Source organism: Pomacea canaliculata, linkage group LG2 (assembly GCF_003073045.1).
Source record: "Pomacea canaliculata isolate SZHN2017 linkage group LG2, ASM307304v1, whole genome shotgun sequence".
Taxonomy (NCBI): domain Eukaryota; kingdom Metazoa; phylum Mollusca; class Gastropoda; order Architaenioglossa; family Ampullariidae; genus Pomacea; species Pomacea canaliculata.
The window spans coordinates 10,708,304-10,723,014 of record NC_037591.1 but is presented as its reverse complement, the minus strand read 5'-3'; the positions used below and the strand labels follow the sequence as shown (position 1 = coordinate 10,723,014).

Here is a 14,711-nt window from a genome sequence, read left to right as displayed (position 1 = left end):
AATATGCATTATTTAAATTCTGTAGGGTATAAATTCCTAGTTAATGAAAGATAGCTAAGCATAAACGCATCAATATTTAATATGTAGACAAATGCATGGTAGCAGATATATACATATACACTTATAATTGACTAGATTATTTTTCCTGAACATCGTTCGTCGCTTTAAAATAATCGTTTAAAAAGTTTAAGGAAGAATTTTTACACTTTTTTGTGAATTATTTTACTCTTTGGACCGATTAGTAAGATGTGTATTTGAACACAGTGTACCGATGACTAAACGGCACAACATGTCTGTCGTTATCAAGACTGCATGATTTGGAAGCAGGAAGTTAATAACATATCTCGTGTGTTTGGGATTTATTTGATCGTAAGCAATCATATTAACTACTTTTTATTCCTCTTCCCATTAATCGTCGTCGTCGTCATTATCATCATCATCATCATCTTCGTCGTCGTAGTTAGTATTCATCGACTGATACCAGTTTACGACCACATGCTTGCCCACCGCAAAGTGTGGGGTGAGGGTGGGGAAATGGGACATGGACAGACATCGTGGCTGTCTTGAGAGAAAAAAAAAACTTTCAAGTTCGTGTCTGCCCTTTAAAATTATTAAGTAATTTTAATTTTACGCCGAAATACTTTTCGGTAGTCAGTTATTGAAATATTTTGATCGCTTTGCATTAGTGATTTTTGAAGAACAATCTTCTCCAAACTGATGCAACAATCGAGTTCTTGCTGTGGTGGGATTCTGAAGCAGTTAAATTTTAGAGTTTAATGAGCCAGTCAAGGATTGACTTAAATTAACTTAATTTATATATCTGCTCCAGATGTTGAATTTTCAATAGGTACCAAACTTTCATTTGGATGACTAAAAAGTGTGGGCTAAGGCGATGATACTTCTGCTGGCGTCTTGCTTTTAATACTATCGTACCGCCAACTGAAAAAGCTGTAGCTTTCACAGAAAATATTATGAGTACGAAATCTTCTCACACTTTTCTACCCGTCAAGGTGGCAGATAAAGAAACATTGTTTCTGTCTGATGACACGTTAGGCCAAGAATATTTCTTAACTCTCCCATTGGCTGTGACCATGACGACGTGAGGGCGTCCATGCATATACGCGATCTCATTATTTTGAGGTCTTTTATGTGTGAGGTAATATTTATTTAGGCTTGTATGAGTGTTTTACGAACTCAAAATTTTGGAAACACTTTTTTTGTCCTTTACTCAATCTTCTCATTAAAATTGTGCTCCATTTAATAAACATTTTACTTTGATTATGGTTATTAAAACTGTTAGTATACGAAAACAGGCAATAATTTTATTCCACGTCTATTGCTTTTTTTTAGTTGCAGTTGATTTTTTAAGAAAAAAAAAATGGGCACTGCTTTATGTTGCAGTGTTGAACAGTTGAAGAGTTTGTCAGGCAATGTTCCATAAGGTATGAATGGACTTTTCGACTTTTTATCAAAGTTCCTCGGACTGTATTTTAAGCAGTATCTTCGTTATGCATTTTATGTTAGTTTAGGATTAAACATTGGCGTACCACCAAATGGTACTCCAAGATCTTTTCCCGGTTACATTACATGCAGCTTATCAAGACATTAAACGAAACTGAAGGCAGCTCATGATCTAAAACAGCCATTTATTAAACGACTGATACAGACCTATCAATGCACTACTGCCAGGTCTCTGCGGCAGACAATCTTTAGTTGCGTACTCATCATCGCTGGACATCCAAATGGATGATAATCTGTGCCTTTTTCAACCCCAGGATTTTCTAGATAAAGATTTGCTCAACTTAATAATTTTTCCTTTGGCAAAATTCACAGCTTTGTCTATAATCTCTTGTGGGCTTTCCAAGTCTTCATCTTGTGTAATGTCTTGCGCTGACATTGGATAAGCGTTGACAGACGCCAGGGCAAGCGAGGTCACCAATAAAACGCAGATCAGAAGCTGCAGCATTTTCATATCTATTGGAAAAAAGAGAAATATCAGATCGCTAAAAGAATAGTGAAATGTACTTTTGCAAAACTGAGAAATCAAATATGAAATCTTAAACAGTAGATAATCATCTAGAGTAAGCGAGATAACTGCGTCAATCCATGCGTCGTTTCCAGATTTCTCAGCTAAATATAACTCAAAGCTTTCACTTTGATTTTTGTCTTCGTTTCGAATATCGGTCAAAGTAAATCCCTAGAAAACGACAGAACATATTTTAACTCCAAATATGTCCCTACTGCAATGACTTTTTAAAAAAATATCATTAGTATTTGATGTCGAAGAAATGAATCCTCTATTTTTAGAGCACGGTGACCGGCGTGATTAGATCCAGGGAAACAACATGACTGGCGGAGTGACAAAACCTTAATGCATTCTTTCAACGATAGGGAAAGATTACCGAGCTGGTAGAAACAAAATGATTCATCCACACGAAACTTACGCGGAATGGAAGGTGGTGATTGATGACTCGAAGATATTGTCAGAAGTCAGACCTCGGTCTACGGAGACAATGTCAAAGTTCGATGGGTGCTCAGACACGTGATTCCTCATTTAAATATATGCTTCCTTTGGACGCCGTGTGAGCAAGTAAAACGTCTTCTGATTGGCTGGCGACTAAAGTCAAGACATGTCGCGTTGCTTTAACTTTGTGCGTGTGGCTGTGTGCGTGCGGGATGGTCTATCAAGTTTGTGCTTGAAGACTTAATAACATCCACTAATCTTTGAAGTTTTTACCTTCCTCGCCAATCCACGCAACTCTTCTCCCCCCCCCCATCTCTCTCTCCTAAATATTTTAAAACCTGTTACCTACTGTTGTACCTTCAGTTTCTTTCTCTCCATTCCCGTTCTCCCCCTCTCTCTCCCCTCTAACTACAAGCCATAACCTCGGCATCGACTACCCTCCAAGGTGCCTTGTAAGATAGTCTTCGATAAGGTGTCGTGACGGATATCTGTCATGAAGCTGCCGCTCTTAGAGAGGGTGGCGCCCAGGTACTTGAAGCTGCGTCGATCTGTAATCCATTTACGTAGACCTCTGCTTTACCGTTTCCAGTGATTATAACATTGCTCTTATTATGTCTTCGTAAAGTTCTTTTTTTTTTTGGTACTGCCAACATGTCTGCAGAGCGCAGGCTGCAAATCGGCCTTCCACCGGTTAAGAGAAGATGTTTAACAGCACCGGTGATAGCTTGTATCTATGACCTGAATGAGGTCTTCTTCGACGTTGAATTTCGCATCACATGACATAGCCCCTCGTGCCAGACTCAAAAGCCTTTTAAAGTTGATGAAGCTGTGATTGAAGTCTCACTGGAACTGAAGATGCTACAGTTGAGGATCTATTCAACTGTGCTTCTGCCTGGTATGAAGCCAGCCTATTCTTCTTCTAGCAGTTCCTTCCGGTTGCTGCTGGTGCGGTTCTCTGTTACTTTTGACATGATTTTCAGCGTGGATGGCTGATAAGTCTTATGGTTCTGTAGTTCAAATGGTACAGTCCGGAAGAGCCAAAGACTGGACTTAAAAATACTTTATTTCATCCCCAGACTCCCCTTCCCCTCCTGTGAATGACGGGACTCATAAGAGTTATGGCCCACGGGCGTCATCCTCATGTTGTTGACCAAACTCTTCTGTTTACCTCTCAGTTTTTCATCTTCATACATTATTCATGTATGTTAATGTATGTTAGCTTATGTTTCTTTGTTGTATGGATGACTGCTATTTTTTTTTCTTCCGATCATAGTGCATATTGTTCAACAAAACGGGAAAGTGAATCTTATTGTTATTATTTTATCTAGCAAATTAAAGAAGAAAACAAAATTCATCAAAATAATACGATGTATACAATACGCATTCGCATTTAGACCAAACAACAATCATCAGAGAAGTATCTCTTGAAGTGGGCAAAAAGTTATGGAAGCCCATCGATAATCTTTTATGATATGTTGTTTACAAATGAAAATCAAGATTATTCAGTTTTGCAGTGTAATCTTGTTGTGTGTATATGTGTTAGCAAGAAAAGCTTGTGATACGTTTTGTTTTGAGTCTGACCTGCCCTTTGGACTAACAGGATCTTAAGATGTGTGTGTGTGTGTCACAGTGTCTCGTCTCTACAACACGCTAGAACATGCAGAGAAGAGTCTCAGAGGTAGGAGGCCTTCCGAAGTATTTACTCGTGTTAGCCTTTCATGCACACGCCACATCAACAACTCAAAGGGCCACGTAGCTCAAATCAGTCTTTTATTGCAGCGACAGATGACAACGCGAGACAATATTGAGACAAATGTTTGAATGGCACTAGTGCAGACTCCCGTGAGACGAAGACCTACATGGTGGTGCCTCCATGACAGTGCCAAGGGATTATGAAGCTATGGCCGAATTTCGAAAGAGATGGGGGAATCTGAACACAAAAAAAGACAAACGGTTAATTCTGACAAATATTTCATAAGACTGAGTTCTTAGAGTCATTCAAACATGCCCCATTAACTCAGTTCTTCCATAAACACCTGGAGTTTTAGTTCACAAACTTCATTCTGGTTATTAAATATCCGCTTCAGCTTTGAGTTCGTTTGCTGTTCAATGTCTACCGTTTGCATTTCTCAATGTAATAGACTAGAGCTTAACTCTAGTGTTGTGGTAGAGATATATACAAGAGTATTAGTATTAGTATTAGTATTAGTATTAGTATTAGTATTAGTATTAGTATTAGTATTAGTATTAGTATTAGTAACAGTGTGATAACCAGTACGTCTCGCCAGGTGTGTGTGGGATTTTGCATGAATGGCTTACAAATGAACTGGATACATACACCTAAACGTCGCGCACACACACACACACAAACACACATTTATGAATGCATGTGTACATACAGACCTGCAGTTTCCGCCCTCGTAAGCATGGCGGATCATTTATAAGTCGATGTCTCGCCGGTACCTAGAGAAAAACATAGCACTCCGTCATCAGTAACAGCACGAGTCTGATATCTTAGTGGCAGTTATTTTCTTATGATAACAGTTCTCCCTCGTACAGTCCGATGATTGCCGGTGCCTTAACAAGGATCTCACTCACTCACATTATTTGCAGTTTTTGCAACTTGCCAACTAAAGGAAAACCAAATTGAACATATTAACTTATGAAGCGAGAAATAATTACTATCCACGCAAAAAAAAAAATTGATCCCATCAAGATGGAATCAGAAATCCTAATAGTACTTCCTCATACTGTACTCCCCAGTTTCTCAAGTCACTGGTATCTATAGTTACCATTGTAGTAATTAAAAGGGGTTTGTGTATAGGGCTTAAGGGAAGCGAGTCAAGCGTGAACAGTTACCCATCGGCGGCAATGCCAGATATTCGGCAGCTAGTAGAATGTCAACTGAAGTCACTAATTAGCTTGGGTCAGTATGTTATCACCACAACAAAACCAGCTCTAATTAGCTTGATAGCAGTTGATAGCTGATTATGGGACACCCTTATTCATGAAGGTTCTGCCCCGGCCTGCTGGTAAAAGTGAAAAAATAATATAATGGTTATTAATTAAGAAATTAATGGTAATACTGAGATTCATAAAATTATAACGACACATGGATCATTGACCTTGGTCGGGTAGCTAGCATCAAGCAGTATTGTAGATTTTCCAGGTACTGACGCAATTGTTCGGGTGTTTCAAATCGAACTGGTTGCTGTGGGCATTGACCTTCATAAATAGCAGACGACACCTCCGTCACACACAGGCAGACAAGGAGCAGAGTGACAATGAGGAACTTGTACATTGTCGCTTCTCTAGAAGGAAGAAAATAGTAACATCTCTGACATGTTAGTCAAACACACCATCTATCTAATCTGCCACCAATGAAACAAATTAAGTAACAAGAAAGTAAAAAGATAATCACGAAATTAGAACAAAAACAGAATTGAAAAAGACCGATAATACACGAAACTATTTGATTTTGTTAAACTTCTTGAGTTATTTTATTTAGTTATTCGACATTCTTTGACTTTTTTCTATCAGACTTTCGATAGAGTCCTGTACAGTTGTGAGCAAAATAATTAATAAGAAATGTGGATTCAAATGAAGGTGTATGGGTAGTGCCTATGGTGGGTGGGGTGTGACATGTCCATGAGTTTTCACGTGGGCAGCTTGTTGGTTTAGTGTCCTCACCTGGCGTTTAGCTCTCACATGTACCCCAAAACAGTTAGAAATAATCTTTCATAATCAGCATCGTCAATAGTCCTAAATAGCATCTCAAGCTGGGTAGACGAATTGTTCGTGACTATAAATAGAACATGACGGGGACCACAGCCAAGAGAAGTGCAGGTGAAATTGAGGAAACGAAGAAATCCCCTACTCAGACCTATAAGACTGCAGGTCGAAACATCATTCCGACCTGTCCAGTGTCACCACAAACACTCCGAGGACAAAGTAAGCACCTCAACTATTAAGATCTCGGACAGCTATACCTTAATATCACCTGGGACTACATGGGCCTAAGTGCACACAGCAGAGGGTGCAGTCAAGAACATATGAGTAAGAGTCTTTATCAGCTTTCTGGATGGTTGACAATCAAGTTGAACCAACCGGGCTGTACTCGACCAATCTCGGAGCAGAAACCAGTGACATCTGAGTGGCAGCTCATACCCTCAACTATACTGGTACTCTGCCCCCCTGATGCTGACCAACAGCATATCGCTGTACCAGACCCCCAGAGACAGCAGCGACACCTGCCGACACCAGGCGTAAACTGACCCCCTACAGTTCCAGTATGAGTCTTGTTCTGAAGCGGATACCTTCTCATCGTGGTGCACAGGGCAACGAAGAGTTAAACAGACTGTTCGAAGAGGGCCGAAATAAAAAAAAAAAAAAAACAAAAAAAAAACCAAACAAATAAAAACACCACACCACTCAGTTTCCTGTAAAAATGAAGAAAATCTACTTCCCAAAGCAGATTCCACTTTAGAGAAACCGATTAAAACTTGGTCCAGATACTGATAACAAGAACTATTCAGATGACGGGTTTGCTAGACTTACATAGGAAACAATAGGCTTCAATTTCTTCTGATGATATTAGAATCAAAGAAACAGGTAGTCTGGTCCGACTCAGCTCGTCATTCCTACCTTTTAAATCTCTAGTCAGTGACAGGACATCTGTTGATCAGCGACTTCGCAGCCAATCAGAAACAGCGAGACAGGGAACTGGGCGGCGTTAACTGAATTTAACGGGTATGGGTTACTTATGATAACAGTGACGTGGCTTCAAATTTTTTTATGCTTAATTTCTCCTAGTCAGTAAAAATTTTCATTATACGTCGAGACATAAAAAGCGATTTTAATGCAACCGTCTAGCGCCAACGGGTACCATCTGAATTACCTCTAATGACGTCACAGACGGGAAGGCAGCGGAGCATAACTCCAGGAATAAAATGAAATGACTAAACAGCTTTAAAAAATTATTGATTCTTTCAATATCTCTCCCAGATGCGAATCGGGATGCTGAAATTTTAAACTATAATAAAACTTCAGTCACGTGTCTACGTCAAAGCGAGCTCGAGGTTTCATGCCGTTTTGTTCATGAATGTTGACCAACCATTACAAAGACGGCAACGAAACATTAATTTCTCAAAGAATCGACAATAACAAAACATAATAAGACTATTTTAAATATTATACTCTCTTGGCGCAGACGTACAGCCATTGATTTCACATCCACCACCTCACATGCACGAATGCACAACAAGAATAAACTAAATGCGCATCATTGCTGTGGTGTTCAGTATACCTCCGTCTTCAGAATCGTGATGACTTTGAACTTTTAAACTGTACTAAACTTTCGTTCAATAGGTTATGAATGCATGTGTACATACAGACCTGCAGTTTCGTTCAAATGGTTTAAAGAAAACTGGCTGGGGTTTAATGGCAGACTTCAGCTCTACTCAAATTTGCCTGAAGATTTCAGTCAGCTTGTGAGCTGTCACATTTACATCTGCTTTCAACATCTCTGCTGTTATTCCATCTGCCCCTGGTGCTTTGCCGCTCTTCATTGTCTTGACTGCTGCTGTCACTTCTTCCAGGCTTGGTGGGTCTGTGCAGATGTCAAGGTCTATAGCTGCTGGCTGGATGCCTGCAAGCTGAGGGGGATCTGGTCTGTTCAGAACTGACTCAAAATGTTCCCTCCAGCGCTGTAGTTTTTCTGCCTCTCCCTCGATAACATTACCGTTCACGTCTTTCACCGGCACATCACTGTTCTTAAACCCGTTGTTTAGCTGTTTGTTTATCTTGTACAGTGTCTTCAGGTCATTTTTACTTGCTGCATTTTCTGCTTCATCTGCCAGTTTCTCTATATGGTCTCTTTTGTCGGTTCTTGCCATCCTCTTTACCTCTTTGTTTAGTTTTGTATATCTTTGTCTGAGTTGTTCCTTCAGGCGTTCAGATCTGGTGCTGTTGATTCTTTGTTTGGCTGACTTTCTCTCTTCTATTTTCTTCCATGTCTCTTCTCTGATCCACTGTTCTTTCTTTTTCCGTTGGAAGCCCAGTATTTTCTCTCCTGATTCCTGTAAGACTCGATTGAAGTCGTCTAAGGTCATCTCTTGTTGGTCTCCTAGTGCCTGGAACCTGTTCTTTACTTCCATAGCAAAGGCCCTTTCGGTGGCTGGATTTTTCAGTTTGCCGGAGTCCACTCTCTGCTGACGTGCCTGTTTTCCTCGTGATCGACGTAGCTTCAGGGAAACTGTGGCTATCACAAGAGTGTGGTCACTGGCAATGTCTGCTCCTCTGTAGGCTCTAACATCTTGAAGTGAGCTCCTCCATTTTCGGTTGATGATGACATGGTCTATCTGGTTCTTTGTGATCCCATCTTGTGATGTCCATGTTGCCTTGTGGATGTCTTTGTGTTGGAAGAGTGTGCCACCAATCAGTAGGTTGTTTTCTTCACAAAAGTCTGCCAGTCTCTCTCCGTTGTCATTGATGGTTCCGATTCCATGTTTGCCCATGACATGCTCCCTGCAGGTGTTGTCACTTCCCACCTTGGCATTGAGATCGCCGATGATGAGTAACATGTCGTGGGCTGGAACGCTTTCTGAGGCTGCCTGGAGCTGATCGTAAAAAGCATCCTTGTCTTCTGCCTCGGAGTCATTTGTTGGTGCATAGCAAGCTAGCACTGTCAGCTTGGTGTACTTTGAATGGAATCTTGCTCTCAAAAGCCTGGGTCCATAAGGCTTCCATTCCAGCAGTGCCTTTTCCGTTTTCTTGTTGAGGAGTAGAGCTACTCCTTCAGAGTGCTGAGCGTCTGATCTTCCTGAGAACAAGATGGTATGTCCTGACGCTAGTCTTCTCTTTCCCGTGCCGGTCCATCTGACCTCACTGACTCCCAGGATGTCCAAGTTGTAGTTGTCAAACTCCTTGACTAATTGGAGCATCCTGCCAGTCTGGTACAAGGTCTGGACGTTCCAGCACCCCACCCTCAACTTTTGCCTCGGCTTCAGTAAATCCGCTGTCGGGGCGCCAGCTCCCTTTCGGGTTTGGCTGTCGTCCGTCATTAGTCCAGTCTCCTGGTGTGCTTCATTACCTCCGCCATCTGTGACGAGTTCTCTGGTTTTAGTTTCTGTAACATGATTTTTTTTTTTTACATGGTCGGGTTGTTAGCCCTACCACAACCTATTTTACCTCTAGGTGAGGTGTCCACCTTAGTCGCCTCTTACGACATGCCTGGCTGGATGGCAGGGACCCTATTCTTACAATGCTTGCTAGGAAAGCATACCCCGGGGTCCCACAGGGGATGTTTAACTCCAGGAATAAAATGAAATGACTAAACAGCTTTAAAAAATTTATTGATTCTTTCAATATCCCTCCCAGATGCGAATCGGGATACTGAAATTTTAAACTATAATAAAACTTCAGTCACGTGTCTACGTCAAAGCGAGCTGGAGGTTTCATGCCGTTTTGTTCATGAATGTTGACCAACCATTACAAAGACGGCAACGAAACATTAATTTCTCAAAGAATCGACAATAACAAAACATAATAAGACTATTTTAAATATTATACTCTCTTGGCGCAGACGTACAGCCATTGATTTCACATCCACCACCTCACATGCACGAATGCACAACAAGAATAAACTAAATGCATATCATTGCTGTGGTGTTCAGTATACCTCCGTCTTCAGAATCGTGATGACTTTGAACTTTTAAACTGTACTAAACTTTGGTTCAAATGGTTTAAAGAAAACTGGCTGGGGTTTAATCAGAGAGCTTAGATATAGAGAGGGTGCACTCCTTCTTTATCCTTACTTGTTAAGAAAAGTAGTGACGGAGTTGCGTCCCTTCGAAATGGGGTGCTACGGCGCAGTTGCTACTATCAACCACTACTAAACAAAGTCGTCGCTAGCAGTGTTTATCTTTGGAGTAAATGTCTAGGTGTTTGCGATATGAAATGACGTTTATCTAAGAACAGATTTTTGTGTTTTTTATTGATGAGAATTGCTTAGATAAGGGTAGTTTGGGAGAGTTTTAATACATGTATCACAGCTGACTATATTTAAAAAGGATAACTTTTATAAATTCAAACAGTTCATCCATGAGCACAAATTTGCATTTATTTAAAATCCATAAAAATCTAATTTATGAGAATTTATGAATATGGGAAAAAACAGACTTACACATAAATATAAACAAGCCACATTCAGAAGACTTGCTCACATACTGAGACATATAGATTTCTGTTTACATACAAGCATGAGCAATAAATTCTCACACAAATCATAATAATCATAATTAATAACAAATCATAATACTAATATTAATAATAATGTATATATTTATATACATTCATATCCCTTTTGTAAGAACATTGGTTGACAATTTAAAGATAACAGCTATGCTTACTATGAAATATACAGCAAGCAGATACTCAAAAGGTATCATTCACACATGTACTTTAAATAAAGATTTATAACATTTTCTTTCACACTGTTCTAAAACAATTTTAAATTACTTTAGCTTAAAAGCTACAAAGGATGTAACTTCAACATTTTTCGATTTCTTTTTGTTCCTTTTTCAAAGAAGACACAGAGCTATCTTTAAGAGAAAAATGAAGGCAAACATTGATAAATAGATTAATCACACTTCCTTTCAGATCACACGCACCAAGTGGACAACAGAGGTCAATGCTTTTTAGCTCTTCCCACAGAAGTTTAATCAACTGAGATTTAACTTTTTTCCCAGGAATTAACTGGTCAATATTTTTACAATAGGCACACTCTAATATCTTAACAGCCTCTTAAGACTTTTTTGGGGGGTTGGACAGTTGTACTGACTTTCCTCGAAATGATCCGAGCAGAGATAGTATCCTTTTCTATACACATCAGATGGTGTAAGATGGTCAAAATCTTTCCTTCTCATAAAGTTCATCATTATTTTGGAGCTGTTGTAATAATTTTTTCAATATATTAATAACAAACATTTTTATAACACCTCACCCCAGAGACGAATGCCTTAAATGAAAATACTATAACAAATTTAAATAGGTTTCTAATCAGATAAGTGAGAATTCATCACACAGTTTCACAGTATAATCAGTAAAGTCCTTTTAATAATCATAGTAAAAGAGCAACACGCGTTGTAGTAGACTAGCTGCTCTCAACTACAGTAGACACTTATAGATCGTAATTTGAGAATAAATTCGTAGCTTATCTCTCTTCGTCCTTTGGGAAATTGTGAAAACGTTTTTCTTTTGAGGTTGATTTAAATCTGGCAATCTGACAGTTAATTGCAGAAAAATTTGCCCACCTTGCCTCAAACGATCGCCTTGTGCCGTGTTGTTTCGTAGCACCCCATTACGAAAGATAACTCTAACCGACGAGCTTTCCCGCCGGTCGCGAGTGCACCCTCTCTATATCTAAGCTCTCTGGTTTAATGGCAGACTTCAACTATACTGACCAAACTACATTTTTATATAAAGCAATAAATTTAAATTTACTCAAAGCATTGAAAATTATAAACAAGAAAGTAAATGTGATTTGAAATTTCAAATGATAAGAAAAGTTAGCCTCCAAGGGGTCCTTGCGCCGTGTGTTTGGTGGACAATTTTCCCCCAAAGATAAGACCTATAACACTAAACACGAATGGTTTCACGAGTTCGCATGCATTTACTTATCAGTCTGTGTGTGTGTGTGTGTGACTGCCCCAAAGTCATATCATATTGGGAAACTAGTTTGAACTTAGCTCAACATGTTGACTAAAGTTTCAGTGCCCCGAAGATTCACCCCCAAACCATTGATTTACCGTGACTTTTACTCACAACTTGTCCAATGTGAACATTGAATGAAGAACCATGATTGTTTACATGGGTACATTGTGCTGTTAATGAGAGTTAGTGTTTCATCTTGATCGGTTTCTACAACTAAAACTAAAAAGGGTCCAAAGACTAATAGGTGTGAGGAAGTAGTTTGCCCTGTACAACACGTTTGAAATATTTCATCATAATAAAGCTGATTTAATCTAGTCTATTGTCATTTATCGTGATCCTCTGTTGGAGAATGCTGGTAATAAAAGATCTTTGTTTTCCAGGTTCATATGCTCGATTCTCAACTTTAAAAGAGAAGAAATAAAACCAAAACGCCAGAAGAATAAGAAACATAAAAACAAATGGAATAAAAGTGAAAAAAGGAAAACAATTCTACAATAAATTTTCCTGAAAGATTTTCTGAGCATGGGCAGCATTCTCTCAATAAAACTCACCGCCTTCTTGCGCAATTGATTTAACTACAAAATCGTCCAACAGCATCTACAGTTTACCCGTCTACGAATCAAAATAAAACGTACATGCTTAAAGTTATAATAGCCATTGTGTTTCTTTAAAAAAAAAAAATGAATTCATAGAAAAACTGCCACGTCGCAAGTCTTGGTGTCTGTGATTGGCGGAGTCATCAGCCAATGAACTGGCGCCGCGCACGAGGCGACGGTTTAAAAACATGGTCAGCGGATCTCGTCCTCGTCTGCTGGAGTCGAGGCTCGACAAGAAAAGCATCCAGTCTTCAACCTACCCAGTCTTCTTGACGGTCTCCTGTTGTCGTAAGAATTATTACGAATTCGCAAGTCAGTTAGCCCTCTTCTCCATCTTGTTCGTGCAAATGTTTTTCGTCTACCTCGCAAGCGGTGTGAAATGAACTTTATAGAAATCTTGAAAGTCTGGTGTTTTTCTGTCACTTAACGGTGGCGCTTGCAAAAGATTTGTATATGTATTTGTAGAATGTGCAAATGATCTGCCTTCAAAAGGAGAATTTTTCTTTGCAGAGACGCTACAATGTACAAGATCGCTATCGCCGTTATACTATTCGTCTTCTCTGTCTCGCTGGAGGTGTCAGGTCAAATAGATACACGTGACGTGATGTCGGCTTTGAAGGACCCTGTGGTCCAGAGGGCGCTAAGCGCAATCAATACAGAGTTGCTGCGCAGTGAAAGATTCTTGACAGATCTCGCTGGTTGTGCAGGATCTGCAGCAACGAAGTATGTAGAAGAATCTGGGAGAACTGCTCCCCCCAGTTCTACAGGAAAGGCTGCCCCCAGTCCATTTGCACAAGCCGCCATCAACGGTTCTGTCTGCATGATGAAAGCCGTCGGAAAAAAGGTTTTTGGGTCTACCAAGGTTTGAATCACTAAAATATTCCATTTTACGCAAAGGAGACAAGCATTATGATGTCCGTCTCTTTTAGTTCTTACCTACCTACCTTCCTTCCTTTATTCATTAATTAATTCATTTCTACCTTCAAACATAAAGTTTCTTCGGAAGAGGTAAAGGTGAAGAGGCGAAGAAACCACGATGGACATGATAACGCTCATTTATGTACTCTACTTACTTCTTCTATTTGCTCACCTCAGCGTCTGTTTGCTATAATTATATATATACATAGAGAGAGACTGAACTATTTTTTACTTGTTTCATATACATGTATTTTTAGATAGATAGAGAGAGAATACTTTTTTTTACTGGTTTCATAAAGCTAAAAAAATATATAAAGGTATCCCGGCGCTGCAGTTAGCAGCCTCAGGTTAGGCCTACAGTCTGGTTTTTAAAGAAGATGAGATAAACACCGTCCACAACATATTTATGTTATCATTTCAATTTATTTCACTGTCGGTCACAACTGTAGACTCTTGTCGCGGCATGAAACTGTCAGTCTCTAGACACTGCACTGTGCCGACATGCTTTACACTAAAGTAGATCACAAAGCACTCAACAGACATGAACCCGAGGAAACGATGGCAGTTTCACGCATTCCTCTATAACCATTTCTTATCGAATTATTTATAAATGCTTATTCATTGTTTAAATAATCAAGCAATAATGTGAGCTTATTGTATGTCTCTGTAAAGTCTATGAACGCAAGGACACATACCTGCCTATATTGTCGTCCTCATGTCGATACAAAACTGAATTTCATTCTGTTTGCATACTGTGGTGTCGTCCTCTTGTTCGGAACTATGTGGTTGACGCTGTGAAGAACATGTTGAACACGTTAGGAAAGTAGGGACCACGTGACCCAACATGCCAGAGCTGCAAAGAGACTTCGCTTCAGCCTGGGCTTCCTGTGCCAGCCTCTTTGAGCCTCGGTTTGGCTGAATCATCGCCGACAGCAACGTTTGACTGAACATTAAAAAGAGTTGATGTCGGTCGCTGCAGATGTTGTATAATTCGCACAATAAATGATTGCTTTCAATCTACA

The 14,711-nt window shown here is 39.7% G+C and overlaps 3 long non-coding RNA genes across 4 annotated transcripts; 1 reads left to right on the top strand and 2 right to left on the bottom strand.

Moving 5' to 3' along the window:
* Positions 1-1,626: 1,626 nt before the first annotated feature.
* Positions 1,627-2,596, bottom strand: LOC112557367. The gene is made up of 2 exons (XR_003097946.1): positions 2,445-2,596; positions 1,627-1,974 (listed from the first exon to the last, which is right to left on the bottom strand). It is a non-coding gene; the product is annotated as an uncharacterized LOC112557367 (long non-coding RNA).
* A 1,621-nt stretch (positions 2,597-4,217) lies between these two features.
* LOC112557242 lies at positions 4,218-7,178 on the bottom strand. The gene is made up of 4 exons (XR_003097924.1): positions 7,022-7,178; positions 5,590-5,775; positions 4,868-4,927; positions 4,218-4,394 (listed from the first exon to the last, which is right to left on the bottom strand). It is a non-coding gene; the product is annotated as an uncharacterized LOC112557242 (long non-coding RNA).
* A 5,723-nt stretch (positions 7,179-12,901) lies between these two features.
* On the top strand, positions 12,902-14,711 carry LOC112557187. Of its 2 annotated transcripts, none has more exons than XR_003097915.1 (3): positions 12,902-13,059; positions 13,282-13,633; positions 14,490-14,711. It is a non-coding gene; the product is annotated as an uncharacterized LOC112557187 (long non-coding RNA). The 2 variants fall into 2 exon arrangements; XR_003097914.1 differs by having other exon boundaries at positions 12,948-13,083.